This window comes from Neovison vison, chromosome 8 (genome assembly GCF_020171115.1).
Source record: "Neovison vison isolate M4711 chromosome 8, ASM_NN_V1, whole genome shotgun sequence".
NCBI lineage: Eukaryota > Metazoa > Chordata > Mammalia > Carnivora > Mustelidae > Neogale > Neogale vison.
In genome coordinates this window covers 85523392-85544919 of record NC_058098.1, presented here as the reverse complement: position 1 = coordinate 85544919, position 21528 = coordinate 85523392, and the positions used below count along the sequence as shown (strand labels likewise).

The 21528-nt window shown below is 38.8% G+C and overlaps 1 protein-coding gene and 1 pseudogene across 4 annotated transcripts in view; one reads left to right on the top strand and one right to left on the bottom strand.

The window, feature by feature from the left end:
* LOC122916524 (WD repeat containing planar cell polarity effector) overlaps positions 1-21528 on the top strand; it is a 455082-nt gene that overhangs the window by 14534 nt on the left and 419020 nt on the right. The gene's annotated exons all lie outside the window — the stretch shown is intronic.
* On the bottom strand, positions 6055-8069 carry LOC122915439 (annotated as a pseudogene).

The window sequence follows — 21528 nt, the reverse complement described above, 5'->3', positions numbered from 1 at the left end:
AATCTTGAGGTGACTTTGCGTCTAAAGTCAGTTTCTTGCATAAAATGTATCAATGGGTCTTGTTTTTTTTTTTTTTTTTTGATCCATTCTGATGCCCTTTATCTTTTGATTGGGGCATTAGCTTGTTTTTACATTCAGGGTAACTATTGAGAGATATGAATTTCGTGCCATTGTATTTCCTGTAAGATGACTGTTACTGTATATTGTCTCTGTTCTTTTCTGGTCTGTTACTTTTATGGTCTCTCTTTGCTTAGAGGACCCCTTTCAATATTTCCTATAGGGCTGGTTTGGTGTTTGCAAATTCTTTTAATTTTTGTTCGTCCTGGAAGCTTTTTTTTTTTTTTTTTTAAGATTTTATTTATTTATTTCACAGAGAGAGAGAGAGCTCACAAGTAGGCAGTGAGGCAGGCAGAGAGAAAGGGGGAAGCAGGCTCCCTGCTAAGCAGAGAGCCTGCTGTGGGACTCGATCCCAGGACTCTGAGATCATGACCTGAACTGAAGGCAGAGGCTTAACCCACTCAGCCACCCAGGTGCCCTGTCCTGGAAGCTTTTTATCTCTCCTTCTATTTTCAGTGACAGCCTAGCTGGATATAATATGGTTGCATATTTTTCTCGTTTAGTGCTCCGAATATATCATGCCAGCCCTTTTGGCCTGCCAGCTCTCTGTGGATACGTCTGCTACCAATCTAATATTTCTACTGTTGTATGTTACTGACCTCTTGTCCCGAGCTGCTTACAGGGTTTTCTCTTTGTCACTGAGACTTATAAGTTTTATTATTAGATGACGGGGTATGGACCTATTTTTATTAATTTTGAGGGTGTTTTTCTATGCCTCCTGGATTTTTTTTTTAAAGATTTTATTTATTTGTCAGAGAGAGAGAGAGAGCGAGAGCGAGCACAGGCAGACAGAGTGGCAGGCAGAGTCAGAGGGAGAAGCAGGCTCCCCGTGGAGCAAGTTGATTCCTGTCAACATTCATGAGGGTTCTGATTTCTCCACATCATTGCCAATGTATATTTTCTGTTTTTTTTTTTTTTTTTTGATAGTAGGCCTTTCTAATGGGTATGAGATTATACTTTATTGTAGTTGTGATTTGCATTTCCCAAATGACTAGTGATTTGAGCATCTTTTCATGTGCTTATTGACCATTCATATATTTTCTTTGGAGAAATTTCTACTAAAGTCTTTGCCCATTTTTGAATTGGATTTTTTTTTTTTTTAAATCTTATTTTCTTAAGTAAGCATTATGCCCATCATGGGCCTTGAACTTACAACCCCAAGACCAAGAGTCACATGCTCTACCAGTTTAGCCAGCAAAGTGCCTCATTTGTTTTTGTTTTTGTTGAGCTTTAGAATTTATAGATTCTAGATGGTAGTGTCTTACCAGATATATGATTTGCAAATATTTTCACACATTTTGTGAGTTGTCATTTACTCTCTGGATAGTATCTTTTTCCTTATAATTTTTTTTTTTCTTATAACGCTTTTCAGGTATTTGTGATTATTCATCTTTAATACTAAATTAAAATTACACCAGTGGTAGTTCCTCAAAGGTTATTTGCAAAATGGAACTTGAAACCGTATCATTGAATATTTCCTATTTGATTACATAAAAAAATCTATAGTCATTTCTTGCACATGAAATGGCTTTTGTATCAATGCATGGCCTTTTAGGTAATTCATTGTTTCACTAGGGATAGTGTCTTTCGGATGTATAAGATTTTAAAATTTTCACGTTGTCCCATTTGCCTATTTTTTCTTTTGTTACTTAGACCTGGTGATATCCAAGAAATCATTACCAAATCTAATGTCACTAAGCTTTTGTCCTATATATTCTTTTAAGAATTTTATTGTCAGTGTGCCTGGGTCGCTCGGTCAGTTAAGCATCTGCCTTCAGCTCAGTCATGATCCCAGGGTCCCACATCAGCCTCCCTGTTCAGTAGGGAGTCTGCTCATCCCTCTCTCTCTCTTTGCCCCTCCCCTGGCTTATGCTCTCTCTTACTCATTCTCTCAAATAAATAAATAAAATCTTTAAAAAAGAATTTTATTGTTGTAGGTCTTATACATAGATCCTTGATCTATTTTGAGTTAATTTATATGTGATGTTAGGTAAAGGTCCAGCTTCATTTTTTTGCTTGCACATATCCAGTTTCGCCACCATCATTTGTTGAAAAGACTCCTGTATTACCCATTGAATGATCTTATCACGCCTGTCAAAAGTCATTTGTCAGTGTTTATTACTGGGCTTTCTATTCTATCCATTGGTCTATATATGTCTTTATGCCACTACCACACTATTTTAATTACTGTAGCTTTGTCGTAAGTTTTGAAATGAAAAAGTATGAGGCCTCCAGTTTTGTGTTCTCTCTCTCTCCAATTATTTTGGGTCTTTGGAGGCCCTAGATACTGCATATGAATTTTAAGGTGAGTTTTTGTTTTGGTGCAGTATGTCATTGGGATTGCATTGAATCTGAAGATTATTTTGGGATGTATTGACATTTTAACTAAATTAAATCTTTAAGTCTGTGAACATGAGATGTGTTTCTATTTATTTATGTCATATTTAGTTTCTCTTGGTGCCGTTTTGTAGTTTTCATTGAACAAGTCTTTCACCTCCTTGTTTAAGTTAATTCCTAAGTACTTTATTGTTTTTGATGCTGTTGTAAATGGAATTGATTTTATAATTTCCTTTTCAGATTTTTCATTGTTGGTGTATAGAAATGTAACTGATGTTTATTTGTTGACTTTGTATCCTGCTAATTTGTTATTAGTTGTGACAGCTGTTTTGTGGAGTCTTTAGGGTTTTCTAAATATAAAACCATTGTACTTTTTCCTGTCCCTTTTGTATGCCTTCTTTTTCTTTTTTTTCTTTTTTTGCCGAATTGTTCTAAGTAGAACTTCTTGTACTATGTTAAATAGAAATGGTGAAAAGTTGGCATGTTGCCTTGTTCCTAAAGTTAGAGGGGAAGCTCTAAGATCTTCTAAGCTTCTAAGTCTTTCACCATTGAGTATGATGTTTACTATGGGTTTTTCATATATGGCTTTTATATTATGTTGAGGTAGTTTTCTTCTATTTTTAATTTGTTGAGTGTTATTATCATAAAAAGAATGTTGAATTTTGTAAACTTTTTTTCTTCAATTGAGATGATCATGTGCTTTTTCTTTCATCTTGTTGATGTTTGTATTAAAATAATTGATTTGTTGAACCAACCTTATATTAATCCACTTGGTCATGGTGTTATCTTCTTAACATGATGCTGAATTCTGTTTCTACCATTTGTTGAGTATTTTTACATCTGTTCATAAGAGATGTTGATCTGTAATTTTCTTAGAGTGTGTTTGTCTGTTTTTGGTATTAGTGTTAGGCTGGTCTCTTAGAATGAGTTCGAAAGTGTTCCCTTTTCTTCAATTTTTGGGATAAGTTTGAGAGGAATTGATTAATTTTTCTTTAAATATTTGGTAGAATTCACCTGCAACAGCTGCAGGACTTCTTTTTATTGGGAGATTTTTATTACTGATTCAATCTCCTTATTACTTATAGGTCTGTTCAGATTTTCTTTGTTTTCCTGATTTAGTCTTGGTAGATTCTGTGTTTCTATGAATTTGTCCATTTCATCTATGTTGTCCAGTTTTTTGGCATATAGTTGTTCGTTGTAGTTTCTTATAATCCTTTAATTTCTGTAGACTTAGTAGTGATGTCTTTCCTTTCTTTTCTGATTTTGATTTTGAGTACTTTGAGTCTTCTCTCTTTTTTTAGTCTGTCTTGCTTAAAAGTTTGTCAGTTTGGTTGATCTTTTCAAAGAATCAGCTTTTTGTTTCATTGATTTTCTTTGCTGCTCTTCTATTTATTCATTTATCACTGTTTAGTCTTTATTGCTAGTTTTGGATTTAATTGTTCTCCTTTTTCTGGTTCCTTGAGTTGTAAAATTAGGTTGTTGATTTGATATCTTTTTTTTTTAATGTACACATGTATAGCTATAATTTCTCCCTTAGAACTGGTTTGCTATGTTCCATAATTTTTTGTATGTTGTTTTTGTTTTTGTTTCTAAGTATTTTCTAACTTCTAGTGTGATATCTTCTTTGAAATATTGTTTACAAGTATATTCTTTAATTTCCACAATTTTGATATTTGTTATTGATTTTTAACTTCATTTTGTTGTGGCCAGAGAATAGGGTTTATATGATATCTTCTTAAATATATTGAGACTTAATTTATGGCGTAATATATGGTGTGTCCTGGAAAATGCCCATGTGCACGTGAGAAGAATGTGTGTGCCACTGTCTTTGGGTAGAGTGTTCTGTAATGTCTTTTAGATCTAGTTTGGTTTATTGTACGAGGTGGTCTGTTTCCTTAGTTATCTTCGGCCTGGCAGTTCTGTTCATTATTCTGAACTGAATATTGAAGTCTCCAGCAATATTGTAGAGCTCTTTATTTCTCTTTTAAATTCTGTCATTTTTTTGGCTTCATGTGTTTTGAACATTTTGTGTCTTTGTGTCTTAAGTGGGTCTCCTGAAGACAGCATATATAGTTGGGGGCATATATTTTTTTCTTCTTAAAGATTTATTTATTTGACAGAGAGAGAGATCACAAGTAGGCAGAGAGGCAGGCACAGAGAGAAAGGGAGAAGCAGGTTCCCTGCTGAGCAGAGAGCCTGACATGGGGCTCGATCCCAGGACCCTGAGATCATGACCTGAGCCGAAGGCAGAGGCTTAACCCACTGAGTCACCCAGGCGTGGGGCATATATTTTTTATCCATTCTTTTAATCTCTGTCTTTGGAGAGTTTGATATGTTTACATATGAAATAGTGATAAGGAGAGATTTTTATCATTGTGCTATTTCTTTTCTGTATGTCCTATAGACTTTTGGTTCCTCATTTCCTTCATTGCTGTATCTTTTATGTATTTTTTTTGGTGTGGTAAAGTTTAAATTCCTTTCTCATTTTCTTTTGTGTATATTCTATAGTTAATTTCTTTGGGGTTACCATGAGGAATACATTACACATCCTAAAGTCATAATACTCTAAATTTATATCAATTTTAGTAACATACAGAAGCTCTATTCCTTTACAGTTGTAGCCCCACCCTTTTGGTTGTTGATACCACATTTTGTTCCCCCAAACATAATTCTTCTAAATGCATTAGCCCCGTGGCACCTGAGTGGCTCAGTCTTTAAGCGTCTGCCTTTGGCTCAGGTCCTGATCCGAGGGTCCTAGGATTGAGCCCCGCATTGGGCTCCCTGCATGGTGGGATGCCTGCTTCTCCCTCTCCTACTCCCCCTGCTTGTGTTCCCTCTCTTGCTGTGTCACTCTCTGTCAAATAAATGAGTAAATAAATAAAATCTTTAAATGCATTAGTCTCTTAAGTTATATAAAAAATGAGATTTGGAGTTACAAACCTAAGTTACAATAATACTGATTTTTATACTAATAATAGCTTTTTTTCGTTTAAATGAATTAGTCTCTTAAATCAAGTAGAACACAAAAAGTGCAGTTACAGAACATTGTTATGTAATATCGGCTTTTATAATTGCTCATGTATTGACCTTTATTGACATCTTTATTTCTCCATATGGCTTTAAATTGCTGTCTAGTCTCTTTTTATTTCACTTTGCAGGACTCCCTTAAACTTTTCTTGCAAGGCAAGTCTAGGAATCATGAATACCCTCAACTCTTGTTTGTCTGGGAATATCTTAATTTCTCTTCCACCTTTGAAAGACAGTTTTGCCAGATACAGGATTCTTGCTTGTCAGTTTTTCTAATTAGCACTTTGAATACATTTGCCCATTGTCTTCTGGCCTCCAAAGTTTGTTTGATTTTTGCTTTCTCTCATGTAATTTACTTTCTAGTTGTGAGATTTAAACAGTATCAAATATATAGCACATAGTACAGCAGATGGTGACAAGTATTACATAGAATAATAAATTAGGAAGTGGAGTGGGAAGTTTGGGCGCAATTTTAGGTAGAGTTGCCTGGGGAAGTCTCCCCAAGTAGGTGATATTTGAGGATAGACAGAAAGGACGGAGAAACTAAGGAATGAGTATTTGGCAAGAGTCCATCTAGGGCCTTCCAAAAGCCTTTGACCTGCTCAGGACTTTCATGAATGCCTCCTTTACTTCCTTATTCCTTAGGCTATTAGATGAAGGTGTTAAGCATGGGGGTCACCACTGTGTAGAGCACTGATACCACTTTGTCTTTCTCTGGGGACTGGCTCGATTTACTTCAAAGGTACATAAAGATGAAGGTTTGAAGCCGTAGGGTGGTAGACACAGGTAGAGAAGGTCTTGGCCTGGCCTCCTGCAGAGGAGATCTGCATGATGGTCCTTATAATAAACAGGTAGGACACCAAGATCACCATTACGTAAACAGGCATGACGAAGATGGCCAACACAATAATGACCATCTCCTGGGTTTAGCTGTCCCCATAAGTCAGTTTTAACAAAGGGGAGGAGGTCACAGAAAACAAAGTTGATCTCATTGTTCCCACAGAAGGAGAGGGTGAGAGCTGTGACCCTTTGAACAATGATATTGGAGAGGGGCACCTGGGAGGCTCAGTGGGTTAATCCTCTGCCTTCAGGTCAGGTCGGAATCTGGGGTCCTGAGATCAAGCCTGAGTCAGGCTCCCGCCTGTTTCTCCTCTCTCCGCCTGCCTCACTGCCTGCCTCTCTGCTTACTTATGATCTCTCTCTCTCAAATAAATAAAACTTAAAAAAAAAAAACAAAACAAAGATATTGGAGAAACCAGTGCTGTAAGCCCCAGCCACTAATCCCTGGTGGGACTTCTCAGTCATGATGGTAACATAAGGCAGGGATCAGCGCATGGCTACAGAGTAGTCATAGGCCATGATGGCCAGGAGGTAGCAGTTAATAGAAGAGAAGAAGTTGAAGAGGAAGAACTGAGCAGTGCAGTGGGTGTAGGACAGCACTGCCCTGTGCTCTAGCAGCATGGCCAATATCTGGGACATGATGGTGGAGGAGTAGCAGATGTCCATGAAGGAGAGGGTGCCAGGGAAGAAGTATATCGAGGTGTATAGCTGGCCATCCACGTGGATCAGGAGGACAATTCTTGTGATCCCCAGTAGAGTGAGTAGATAGAAGCTCAAAAACACCAGCAAGAGAAAGCTCCACTCAGAATGCTCACTGAGAACTCTGTCACTGTGGTGCCATTCTTCCCAGCCACGTATCTGGCAGTTCACCTGGGAGGACTGGGTGGTTCAGTCAGTTAAGCGTCAAGTCTTGATTTTGGCTCAGGTCATGATCTCAGCTGTGGGAGATTGAGCCCCACATCCACTCTGCACTGGGATGGAGTCTGCCCTGTGTTCTTTTTCTCCCTCTGCCCCTCCTCCTCCTCTCTCCCTCTCGTCATTGTGGGCTTCTTGATGAGGTCTTCCTTCTTAGTTGCACCCAGCAAAATGTTGCAGGATTTATTTTCCTTTGGTGCCTGTGGTTCTAGATCATACCACTCCAGAGTCCAGTGTGCTAAATAACCATTATACCATGGAATCCCTCCTGGTCATACCACTCCAAAGAATAAAGAGGTAGACCAGACAAAGAGGGGTGGGCAGCAAAGCAAAGTTTATTGAGTGATAATACAAAATTCTCAAAGAGGTGGAGGGACCTGAAAGGGTTACCCTGGCCTCCAAAGTTTCTGATGAGAAATATATATGTAATCTTATGGAGGATTCCTCATATGTGATGACTCACTCTTGCTGCTTTCAAGATTTTCTGTATTTTCAAAGTTTGATCATAATGTGTGTCTGTTTGATCTCTTTGAAATCATCTTGGAACTTGTTGAACTTCTTGGAAGTTTATTTCATGTCTTTTTTTTTTTTTTTCCTTCCCTAATTTGGGAAGTTCTTGGCCATTATTTCTTCAAATGTTTTCTTTTATTGTTTTCTGCTTCTGGAACTCCTGTGATGCACATGTTGGTTTAATTGATGGTATCCACTGGTCCCTTAAGTTCTTTTCACTTCAGGTTTGTTTTTCCTTCCTGAGCCTCAGTAATTTCCATTGTTCTATTTTCAAGTTCACTGATTTCTTTCTTCTCCATCCTCAGGTTGGCCTTTGAATCCATCTAGTGAGTTTTTTATTACAGTTACTGTCCTTTACCTCCTTAATTTATTTTTAGTTTATTTTAGGTTTTCTCTTTCTTTATTGATATTTCCATTTTGTTCACACATCATTTTCACTTTGGCTACATCTTTCTTTGATTCTTTAAGACAGTTGTTTTAAAGCCTTTTGTCTAGTATATCTGCCATTAGGTCTTTCAGGAACAGTTTCTCAGTTTTTTTTCCATTGAGTGGGCTATACTTTGCTGTTTCTTTGTATGCCTTTTAATTTTGTTGTTTTTGAACACCAGACATTTAAATCTAATAATATGGTAACTCTGGAAATTGAATTCTCTGCTTTCCCCAGGGTTTGCTCTACTGAGGAGAAGACTGAAGTATAATGTCTGCTCAGGTCTTTTGTGAACTTTTCTCTGGGCATGCTTTTTCTCTGGGCATTACTTTCTAGTTTTCCTTGTATATGTAGTGTTTTTTATGTCTTACTCTTTAATGCATGACTTCTCAAAGAGGAAAAAGGCAAAAAATGAAGAGGGAAAACTGGGCACTGGCCCTTTAAATCCTTGAGAAGTCAGTTCAGCAGAGAGGATGGGGCTTGCAACAATGAAGGGAGAGTGCAACAAGAATGGCTGTCTACTTTTTTGCACTTTGTGAGCAGAAGCAGTAGCCAGTTATCAATATTTGAAGGGTAGAGTTCTTTTAATTCCATCTATGTCCAGGAGGCGATGATCATGCTGCTCCAGGAACACATGCACAGCTATCCACTGGCTGCTACTGTGCTGAAAGTTGAAATTGACTGAATCTAACATATTTGCCCATTCAGGTCTTCTGGAAGTTTCAAGTTTTCATCTGACTCCAGACATCCAAAATAGTTACACAGGACAGATTTTGCCAGTGTAATTGTTGCCTAGGTAGAGACTAGGTAGAGAGAGATGTTCCTGGTGTTTCTCCTAGTCTACCATCTTCCTATCTCCACATAAATATTTTTTTCTAACGGAAGGATTATACAGATCTAAATAGTTACTAGTTGACTTAGCTACTAAAAAATTTGGGGTGTATTATTTTTTAAATGCAAGAATAGTATTAGGTATCTGGAAATTACTTGGTTTAGGTGACATGCAAAATGGTTTCTGCAAATATTCTCAATGGCTTCTAAGGTGAATACGGAGTATTTTTTAAAATTTGTTTTAAAATATTTGAGAGGAAGAGAGAAAGCACATGCGGGTGCACAAGAGCAGGGTAGTAGCAGAGAGAGAGAGACACGCAGACTCCCCACTGAGTACAGAGCCAACTTGGGGCTCAATCCCAGGATCCTGAGATCATGACCTGAGCCATAGTCAAATATTTAGCTACCAAGGCACCCCCAGAGTATTTTTAAAAATGATTATTATATTCACTTTGGCAGGTCTTAAACATAGCAATTCCAAAATCAACTTTAGTTGTAGAAGAAATAAAAGTGCTTGTAATTTAAGTTCAAATTGTAGTCACAATGGGAGCTTCTTTATTACTATTTATTTATATTTTACACATACAAAATTTATACACATCCCAGCATATTTAACTATAAAATATATATATATATTTTTAAATATATTTTTTAAAGATTTTACTATTTGTTAGAGAGAGAGAGAGAGTGTGTGTGCACACCCAAACAGTGGATTGGCAGGTAGAGGGAGAAGCTGGCTTCCTGCCAAGCAGGAATCATGACCTGGGATCATGACCTGAGCCTGAAGCCAGATGCTTAACCAACTGAGCCATACAGGTGTCCCTAACTATAAAATATTTGACTAGATTTTCAGGAATGGTGAAGTACAGGATATTTTAACAGGGTGAAACTTATGGTCTTATGATTATCATATAATCAAGTTGTTGTGAGTGGTCAAGAGGTAGAATTGACTGAACTCTGTTGCTAGGACCTCTTCTTAACTTCAAGTAAAACAAGATAAACTATATCAGGATTCTTTTTGATAAGTACTTGTTTCCAGGACTATGAGCTATCTAATCTTGAGATTTTTTTTTTCTTTTAAGTAGATATGATAGAATTTGTTTTTGAACTTTACTGCCTACCTGTGTGATCTTGAACAAGTTTTTTTTTTGTCTCTATAAGCCTCAGTTTATTAATAAAAGAGGGATAATAATGCAAAAATGATCATAAAGCCTGGAAATACAATGTAAAAATTCCACTTCTCTAGAGATCCATTTCACTCAGGAGATGTACAGGAATGTTCATTAAGCAGTTTCTAAGAGCAAAACTCTACCCGTTTGTCCATCAATAGGAGAATGAATGAATATATTGAAAATAAATGGACCATAACTACATACACTATCATGGATAGATACCAAAAATACAATGTTGAGTGTAAACAAACCACATAATATATACCGTCAGACCCAATTTTTATAAAAATTTAAAATGTGTAAAAATACTATTTAAGGTTTCATACACATCTGGTAAAACCATATAGAACAGCAGAGGAATAATTAATTCAGAGGTCATGATAGTGGATAGTGGCTTCTTTGATGGAGAGTAGGAGAGGGTGTACTATGGTCTTCAAAGTATTGGTAATCTGCTTCTTAAGATGTATGGGTACATAGGTATTTGTTTATTCTTTTGTATATTTTTAATATTTATTACATATTTAAAATACTCATATACATGTGATCACACTACTTTTATAATACTTTTTGAAAAATACATAATGCTTAGAGCTTTTTCTTTTATTATAAAATAACATCTTTCAAAAAGATTTGTCTGTCATAAATCTTCTACCCGAATAGACAAATTTACAATTCTGTAAATTCTATTCAGATTTTCTTTTCTTTTTTTTTTTAAGATTTTATTTATTTATTTGACAGAGACAGAGATCACAAGTAGGCAGAGATGCAGGCAGAGAGAGAGGGGGAAGCAGGCTCCCCGCTGAGCAGAGAGCCCGATGCAGGACTCGATCCCAGGACCCTGAGATCATGACCTGAGCCAAAGGCAGAGGCTTTAACCTACTGAGCCACCCAGGCGCCCCCCTATTCAGATATTCAAGGTTAGATTTAAATTTGTCATCTTGCCATTTGTTTTCTGTTTTCCCATATATTCTTTGTTCTCTCTTCCCTCCTTTTCTTCCTTCTTTTTGATTAATTGAAATTTTTTATGATTCTATTTTATATCTTTTGACTTATCACTAATAAGTTTTATTATTTACATGACTGTTTTGAGGCTAATAGCATACATCTTTTTCTCATATCTACCTTAAAGTGGTGTTATACCACTTCACTTAGAGTATAAGAACATTCAGTAAGTTACTTGCATTTTTCCTTTCCTGGCCATTGTGCTTTAGTTGTTATGCATAAGTTTGGGCCACATTCTACATTGTTATTTTTGTTTAAACAGTCACCTTTAAGGAGATTTTAATAGTAGGGTAAAGTAATATTTATTCATGTAGTTACCATTTTTATTTTATTTATTTTTTAAAAATATTTTATTTATTTATTTGGCAGAGGGAGAGAGATCACAAGTAGGCAGAGCAGCAGGCAGAGGGAGAGGGGGAAGCAGGCTCCCTGCTGAGCCAAGAGCCCGATGTGGGGCTCGATCCCAGGACCCTGAGATCATGACCTGGGCCGAAGGCAGAGGTTTAACACACTGAGCCATCCAGGCGCGCCATGTAGTTACCATTTTTAGTAGTTTCATTGTATAGATCCATATTTCTAATATGTGATTTTTTTTTCCTGCCTAAAGGATTTTTTTTTCCCATCAACACTTTTTTTTAAAATTTCTATTCAGCATAACAGTACTCATTGTTTTTGCACAACACCCAGTGCTTCATGCAATCTGTGCTCTCTCTAATACTCACCACCTTGTTCCCCCAACCTCCCACCCCCCGCCCCTTCAAAACCCTCAGATTGTTTTTCAGAGACCGTAGTCTCTCATGGTTTACTTCCCCTTCCAATTTCCCTAAACTCCCTTCTCCTCCATCTCCCCTTGTCCTCCATGCTATTTGTTATGCTCCACAAATAAGTGAAACCATATGATAATTGACTCTCTCTGCTTGACTGTTTTCACTCAGCATAATCTCTTCCAGTCCCGTCCATGTTGCTACAAAAGTTGGGTATTCATCCTTTCTGATGGAGGCATAATACTCCATAGTGTATATGGACCATATCTTTCCTAATTTTGGCCATTCTAACTGGTATAAGGTGGTATCTCAATGTGGTTTTAATTTGAATCTCCCTGATGGCTGGTGATGATGAACATTTTTTCATGTGTCTGATAGCCATTTATATGTCTTCACTGGAGAAGTCTCTGTTCATATCTTCTGCCCATTTTTTAAATATGATTGTTTGTTTTGTGTGTGTTGAGTTTGAGGAGTTCTTTATAGATCCTGGATATCAACCTTTTGTCTGTACTGTCATTTGCAAATATCTTCTCCCATTCCCTGGGTTGCCTCTTTGTTTTTTTGACTGTTTCCTTTGCTGTGCAGAAGATTTTGATTTTGATGAAGTCCTAAAAGTTCATCTTTGCTTTTGTTTCCTTTGACTTTGGAGACGTATCTTGAAAGAATTTGCTGTGGCTGATATTGAAGAGGTTACTGCCTATGTTCTCTTCTAGGATTCTGATGGATTCCTGTGTCACGTTGAGGTCTTTTATCCATTTTGAGTTTATCTTTGTGTAAGGTGTAAGAGAATGGTCGAGTTTCATTCTTCTACATATAGCTGTCCAGTTTTCCCAGCACCATTTATTGAAGAGACTGTCTTTTTTCCATTGTATATTTTTTCCTGTTTTGACAGACAGAGGCCACAAGTAGGCAGAGAGGCAGGCAGATAGAGAGAGAGAGGGAAGCAGTCTCCCTGCCGAGCAGAGAGCCCCACGTGGGGCTCGATCCTAGGACCCTGGGATCACGACTCCAGCGGAAGGCAGCCGCTTAACCCACTGAGCCACCCAGGCGCCCCCTATTTTTTCCTGTTTTGTCGAACATTATTTGACCATAGTGTTGAGGGTCCATATCTGGGCTCTCTACTCTGTTCCACTGGTCCATGTGTCTGTTTTTATGCCAGTACCATGCTGTCTTGGTGATCACAGCTTTGTAGTAATGCTTGAAATCAGGTAACGTGATGCCCCCAGTTTTATTTTTGTTTTTCAACATTTCCTTAGCGATTTGGGGTCTCTTCTGATTCCATACAAATTTTTGGATTATTTGCTCCAGCTCTTTGAAAAATACCGGTGGAATTTTGATTGGAATGGCATTAAAAGTATACATTCCTCCAGGCAGTATCGACATTTTAACAATGTTTATTCTTCTGATCCAAGAGCGTGGAATGGTCTTCCATCTTTTTGTGTCTTCTTCAATTTCTTTCATGAGTGTTCTGTAGTTCCTCGAGTACAGTTCCTTTACCTCTTTGGTTAGGTTTATTCCCAGGTATCTTATGGTTCTTGGTGCTATAGTAAATGGAATGGATTCTCTAATTTCCATTTCTGTATTTTTATTGTTAGTGTATAAGAAAGCCACTGATTTCTGTACGTTGACTTTGTTTCCTGCCACGTTCCTGAATTGCTGTATGAGTTCTAGTAGTTTGGGGGTGGAGTCTTTTGGGTTTTCCATATAAGGAATTATGTCATCTGCAGAGAGAGAGAGTTGACTTCTTTATTGCCAATTTGGATACCTTTTATTTTTCTTTGTTGTCTGATTGCTGTTGCTAGGACTTCTAATACTATGTTGAACAAGAGTTGTGAGAGTGGGCATCCTTGCCGTATTCCTGATCTCAACGGGAAGGCTGCAAGCTTTTTCCCATTGAGGATGATATTTGCTGTGGGTCTTTCATAGATACATTTGATGAAGTTCAAGAATGTTCCCTCTGTCCTATACTTTGAAGCGTTTTAATCAGGAACGGATGCTGGATTTTGTCAAATGCTTTTTCTGCATCAGTTGAGAGGACCATGTGGTTCTTCTCTCTTCTCTTATTGATTTGTTCTATCATATTGATTGATTGTGAATGTTGAACCATCCTTGTAGCCCAGGGATGAATACCACCTGGTCATGGTGGATAATCTTTTTTTTTTTTTTTTTTTAAAGATTTATTTATTTATTTTACAGGCAGAGATCACAAGGAGGCAGAGAGGCAGGCAGAGAGAGAGAGGGAAGGAGGCTCTCTGCTGAGCAGAGAACCCGATGTGGGACTCGATCCCAGGACCCTGAGATCATGACCTGAGCCGAAGGCAGTGGCTTAACCCACTGAGCCACCCAGGCGCCCCATGGTGGATTATTATTATTTTTTTTTTTTTTGTAAAGATTTTATTTGTTTATTTGACAGACAGAGATTACAAGTAGACAGAGAGGCAGGCAGAGAGAGAGAGAGAGGGAAGCAGGCTCCCTGCTGAGCAGAGAGCCCGACGTGGGACTCGATCCCAGGACCCTGAGATCATGACCTGAGCCGAAGGCAGCGGCTCAACCCACTGAGCCATAATGTGCTGTTGGATCCTGTTTGCTAGGATCTTGTTGAGAATCTTAGCATCCATATTCATCAGTGATATTGTTCTGAAATTCTCCTTTTTGGTGTGGTCTTTGACTGGTTTGGGGATCAGGGTAATGCTGGCTTCATAGAAAGAGTCTGGAAGTTTTCCTTCTGCTTCAGTTTTTTGAAGCAGCTTCAGGAGAATAGGTGTTATTTCTTCTTTGGAAGTTTGGTAGAATTACCCAGGGAATCCATCAGGTCCTGGGCTCTTGTTTTTTGGGAGGATTTTGATCACTGCTTCAATCTCGTTACTAGATATTGGTCCTTTCAGGTTGTCAATTTCTTCCTGGTTCAATTTTGGGAGTTTATAGTTTTCCAGGAATGCATCCATTTCATCTAGGTTGCTTAGCTTATTGACATATAACTGCTGATAATAACTTCTGATGATTGTTTCTACTTCCTTGGTGTTAGTTCTGATCTCTCCCTTTTCATTCATAATTTTATTAATTTGGGCTTTCTCTCTTTTCTTTTGGATTAGTGTGGCCAATAGTTTATCGATCTTAATGATTCTTTTAAAAAATCAACTTCTAGTTTCATTGATACGTTCTACTATATCTCTGGTTTCTACCTCATTGATCTCTGCTCTAATCTTGATTATTTCCCTTCTTATGTGTGGAGTTGGTTTGATTTGTTGTTGATTCTCCAGTTCTTTAAGGTGTAAAGATAGCTGGTGTATTCTGCGTTTTTGTTTTTTTGAAGGAGGCTTGGATGGCTATGTATTTCCCCCTTAGGACCGCCTTTGCTGTATCCCATAGGTTTTGGACCGAAGTGTCTTCATTCTCATTGGTTTCCATGAATTGTTTAAGTTCTTCTTTGATGTCCTGGTTGATCCAAACATTCTTAAGCAAGGTGGTCTTTAGCTTCCAGGTGTTTGAGTTCCTTCCGAATTTTTCCTTGTGATTGAGCTCCAGTTTCAAAGCATTGTGATCTGAGAATATGCAGGGAATAATCTCAGTCTTTTGGTATCAGTTGAGTCCTGATTTGTGACCCAGTATGTGGTCTATTCTTGAGAAGGTTCCATGTGCACTCGAGAAGAATGAGTATTCTGTTGTTTTAGGGTGGAATGTTCTGTATATATCTATGAGGTCCATCTGGTCCAATGTGTCATTCAATGCTCTTGTTTCTTTACTGATTTTCTGCTTCAGTGATCTGTCTATATTTCTGAGAGAGGAACGTTAAGATCCCCTACTATTAAGGTATTCATATCAGTATGACTCTTTATCTTGATTAACAGTTTTCTTATGTAATTGGCTGCTCCCATATTGGGGGCATAGATATTTACAATTGTTAGCTCATCTTGGTGGATAGTCCCTTTAAGAATGATGTAGTGTCCTTCTGTATCTCTGACTACAGTCTTTAGTTTAAAATCTAATTTATCTGATATGAGAATTGCTACCCCAGCCTTCTTTTGAGGCCCATTGGCATGAAAGATGCTTCTCCATCCCTTCACTTTCAGTCTGGGTGTATCTTTAGGTCAAAATGGGTCTCTTGTAGACAACATATGGATGGGTCCTGTCGTTTTATCCAGTCTGCAACCCTGTGCCCTTTTATGGGCACATTTAAGCCATTCACATTGAGAGTGATTATTGATAGATACATTTTTATGGACATCGTGTTACCTTTGAAGTCTTTCTTTCTGTAGATTGTCTCTATATTTCTGTTCAATGCTATTCTTAGGATTTTTCCTCTTTTATAGAACCCCCCCCCTTAATATTTCCTGCAGTGTTGGCTTGGTGGTTGCGTAGTCTTTTAATCCTTGCCAGTCTTCGAAACTCTTTATCTCTCCATCCATTTTGAATGTCAGTCTTGCTTGATAAAGTATTCTTGGCTGCATGTTCTTCTCCTTTAGTACCCTGAATATATCTTGGCAGCCCTTTCTGGCTTGCCAGGTCTCTGTGGACAGGTCTGACATTATTCTGATTGGCTTTCCTCTGTAAGTAAGGAGCCTCTTTGTCCTAGCAGCTTTCAAGAGATTGTATATATAATTATGATTCCTCAATTTGACCACGAGGTGCCTTGATGTTTTTTTGGAATCTATAATCTTGAGTAGAGACTGTTCGGCCTCTAGTACATGAATGCTGGTTCCATTCACAATATTGGGAAAATTTTCATGAAGAACTTGTTCCACTATATTTTCTAGACTTCTTTCTTCTCCCCTTTAGGGATTCCAATAATTCTGATGTTGGAACGTTTCATGGCATCATTTATTTCCCTGATTCTGTTTTCGTGGCTTCTAAGCTGTTTGTTCTAGGCTTCCTCTTGATCCTTTCTCTCTGTTTGTCCTCCAGATCACTAATTCTATCTTCTGTCTTAGTTACCCTAGCTTTTAGAGAATTTAGATTAGATTGGAACTCATTGAGAGCATTGTGAACCTCATCCCTGGTAGCTTTCAGCTCTGCCCTAACATTGTGAGCTTCATCTCTGGTCGCTTTCAGTTTTGCCCTAATCAGTTCTGTTTGGTCATCCATGGCTTTCTCCAACCTAGCTATTGCCTGGATAATTGTTAGTCTGAATTCTCTTTCCGACATACCGTCTATGTTGATAGCCGTTAGCTATGTTGCAGAAGGCCCATCCTCTGTATTTTTCTTCTGTTGGGCATTTCTCCTCCTAATCATTTTGGTGAGAGATGACTGAATGGATGTAGCTGGATGTATCGACCGTGGTGCAGTCAAGGTGCACCCTGGAACGCTTCTGAGCAATCAGGCTTCCCCACCCAAATGAGAGAAAAAAGAAAAGAAAAAGAAAAAAAGAGAGAGAGAGAGAGAGAGAGAGACAGGAAAAAAAGGGTTGATAAAAGAGAAGGTTCAGCCCAAATGGGCCCCAAGGTAAGATTTATGAAGTATGCAAACAAAAACAGACAAACAAAAAGACTGATAAAAGTATATGACAAGAGAAAACACACACACACACACACACACACACACACACACAAATAAAGGAAGGACCTCATCACGAAGAACCCCAAGGATAAGATTTATATACTATCAGGACAAACACAAAAACATAGAAACACTGGTGGAAGAAAAAGATGGGAGAGTGGTTATAAATTCTCAATGTGGGCGAGGAAGGTTCTTTTGATTCTTCCTGGATGTATCTTGATATCTTTGTTAAAGGATTCAACTTTCCTAAGATAAAGGGGGATTAAAAATTGGTTTATTTATAGGGGTAGCATTGATTGGGAAAAGGGGATTACCTTGAAGTTTAACTCTATGTGAATATTAGAAAATAAAAATAAAAAAGGAATAAACTAGACTAAACTAAAATTTAGGCCGCTGCCTTCGGCTTGGGTCATGATCTCAGGGTCCTGGGATTGAGTCCCGCATCGGGCTCTCTGCTCAGCGGGGAGCCTGCTTCCCCCCCTCTCTCTCTGCCTGCCTCTCTGCCTGCTTGTGATCTGTCTCTGTCAAATAAATAAATAAAATCTTTTAAAAAAAAAAATAGGAAAATAATTTAAAAAATAGAAATGCAAAAGAAAAACACAGGTGTGTATATATCAAAAAGTTCAGGTTAGAAGGTTATTATGGAATTTGATGTACTGGACATCTCACTGTATGGTAAATAGGTTAAAAAATTATCTATATATATATATATATATATATATAAAAAATGAACCAGAATAGTGGGAACAAGTTAAAAATAAAAGTTGTCCTATGAAGTAGTGCCGGTTGTTCTCTTGTAGTCTTTTTTTTTTTTTTTCTTTTTCTTTCCTTGTTGGTTTTCTGGGGGAGGGCCTGCCACATGGGTTTTCAGTCAGTGATGTTCCCTGAGTTAAGTCCTCCCGTCCCCTCTCAAGGGGTTGGGCTCTGAGGAAACCATTTCTTTTTTCAGGCTTTTGTTCTCTGGAGGTTTTTATTTTTGTTCACTTTTTTTTTTCTCTCACCTTGACCGCTTTTGATGGTTTTTGTAGGTTTAGAGGAAAGCAAACTGCACCCTGACCCCCCCTCTCAGAGAGAAGCCTCAGTCTGGTCCCCTGTGGGTGTTGCAGAGCCCATATAAATTCCCCCTTGGCCGCTGGCAGAGCAGGTTCTAAGTCTCGGTCCCTGGGGATGCAGGATCTTCTGCTTGTACCGAAAACTGCAGCAGCGTCAGCTGTCTGGGCAGCTCCTGACCACCAGAGAGGTTCCAAGCAGCGATCACACACTGAGATTTTCCCGCTGGCCTAGGCTGGGAGTGCCTGGTCTTTCTGGGTCTAAGAGCACCGGGCTTGGGCGCACCTCTCTCAGGGGAGGCTGTGGGTCGTGCCTGCGTCTCAGGCTCTGATAGCAGGGCGTGGGTCCCAGAGCACCAGGCTGGGCCTCCGCGCACCTCTCTCAGGGGAGGGTGAGGGGCGCGTGCTTCTCAGGCTCTGTAGCACGGCTCCATGTTCTGCCGTCTGGTGAGGCTCCCAGCCCCTCACAGGAGCCGGACACCACACATTCTCCGGCGTGCTGGCGGCTCAGGGACCAAGACCTGGTTTCTCTGCCGCACTCTCTCTGGCTCAGCACCAGGGGAGGCTGTCCTGGGTCTGGGGACTTAAGCCCCTGTCCCTAGTCACCCCCATTTCCACAATCCCCCCCGCCCCCCGCAATCCTTTGCTCTGAGTGCTTTCAACCAGTCTCCAAGTTAATGCTGGTCCCCAGATGCAGGGCACTCTCGTATTAGGGGTATTACTTTCCAGTTGGTCGCCTCTGGTGGCTCCCTCCCCTTTTTGTTTATCGTTCAATATCAGTCCCAATGTTCCCACTCCGCTTTACCTGCCCGCTGGCGTCTTCTGCCCCTGTAGAGATCCAGACATGTATAATTCTGATCTCAGGCTGATTTCATGGGTGATCGGAGTTGTTTGGTAGGTAATCAGCTCACTTTAGGGTACAGGTTGAAACGGCGCCTCCTCCCAGTTCCCTGCCATCTTGTCTCCCTCTGAAGGATTTTCTTTTTAAAATACTCATTATAGGGGCACCTGGGTGGCTCAGTGGGTTAAGCCTCTGCCTTCGGCTCAGGTCATAATCTCAGGATCCTGGGATGGAGCCCGGCACTGGGCTCTCTGCTCGGCAGGGAGCCTACTTCCCCCTCTCTTTCTGCCTGCCTCTCTGCCTACTTGTGATCTCTCTCTCTGTCAAATAAATAAATAAAATCTTTAAAAAAATTTATTATAGCACAGAATGGGTGGCGAAAAGTATTTTCTTATCTTTGTATGTCTGAAAAAGTCCTTGTTTAACCTTTTATTTTTATTTTTCTTAAAGATTTTATTTATTTATTTGACAGACAGAGATCACAAGTAGGCAGAGAGGCAGGCAGAGAGAGAGAGGGGCAAGCAGGCTCCCTGCTGAGCAGACAGCCTGATGTGGGGCTCAATCCCAGGACCCTGAGATCATGACTTGAGCCAAAGGCAGAGGCTTAACCCACTGAGCTACCCAGGTGCCAAATTACCTTTTATTTTGAAGGATATTTTCTTTGGGTATAAAAATCTGGGTTGACCTTTTGGTTTTTTCCTTCCAGTACTTAAGAGGTAGTGTTCTCCATTTGTCTTGTTTCTGGTGTCATCTTTATCTTTCTTTTTGTATCTAAGTATCTATTTTATTCTTTATCACTGGTTTTGGGTTTTGTTATTATGATATGCCTTGGTTTAATTTTTTCATGTTTCCTATACTCATGTTCTTTGAGATTCTGGGATTGATTAATTTGTAGTTTTCAACTAATTTGGGAAAATTTGGTTATCATTTCTTCAAATATCTTTCCCCCATCATGCCACTATTTGAGGATGCAAATTATATGTATAGTAGGCTGAATTGAAGTAGTCCCACTGCTTACTTATGTTCTGTTCATTTTTTATATTACTGTTTCTTTCTAGGTTTCATTTCATAAAGTTTTTACTTCTGTTTCTTTAAGGTCACAATTCCTTCTGTTTTCTTTGTTTGTTTGTTTTTGTTACATGTAATCTGTTAATCCCATCCATTGTACTTTAAATTTCACATATTGTAATTTTCATCTCTAGAAGTTTTATTTGGGTCTTTTGCATATCTTTCATGTGTGCTAAATTTTTGGAATCTATGAAATACCTGATAATTGTTTTAATATTCTAGTCTCTTAATTATAATTGTCAGAATTGAGTTGGTTTAGATTGATTTTTCTTCTTATTTTGGACCATATTTTTATGTTTCTTTGGATGCCTGGTAATTTTGTGTTGCATGTCAGAAGCTATAAATATTATCTTTTGGGGTGTTGGATATTTTTATTTCTCTATAAATAATTTGTGTACTTTATTCTGAGATGCAGTTAAGTTATTTGGAAACAGTTTGATCTATCAGGACTTGCTTTTAAGATTCATTAGGTAGAACTGAGTAGTGTTCAGCCAAGGGTTAATAATTCTTTATTCCTGCGGCAAGACTTTGGTAAACAAGACTTTTCTGGATACTCTATACAATTACTGTAAATTAGCAGGTTTTTCTCTCAGGCTGGTGGGAGAAGGCACTATTCTTACCCCATATGAGTGCCAAGCACTATTATTGTTAACCATTCCCGGTCTTTCTTTCCCTGGTCTTATGAAATTTTCTTATATGCATATACTGTCAGTAATCAGTTGAATTCTCAAGGGGAACCCAGTTAAGATCTCTGTAGTTATCCCTGTAGAGAAGCTGTCTCCTATCCAGAGAATTTTAACCATCTTATCCTCCCCAGTCTTCCAGCACCATCTCCTCAACCCAAGCTGGGCTTCTCTTGATTTTCCCTATTCTGTATCAGACCTTCTCTCTTCTAACACAGCTTCAGTAGGCCTACCAGTTTTGTTTTTAGTTCCTGCTTTCTTTTTGGTAAACAGGAACTCCTTTTCTTGCAAGCTCAGCTACCTTTTCCTTATTATGGGTCAAGTGTTGTCCTGGTTTCCTCCATGTTTGCCTTGTGCTTGATGGAAGCTGTTGGAAATGCTCAGAACTTTTCTCGGGAGGTTTGGCCTCACCTACAACCCAATAGCTGGTCCTTGGTACATCTAGGAGAGCT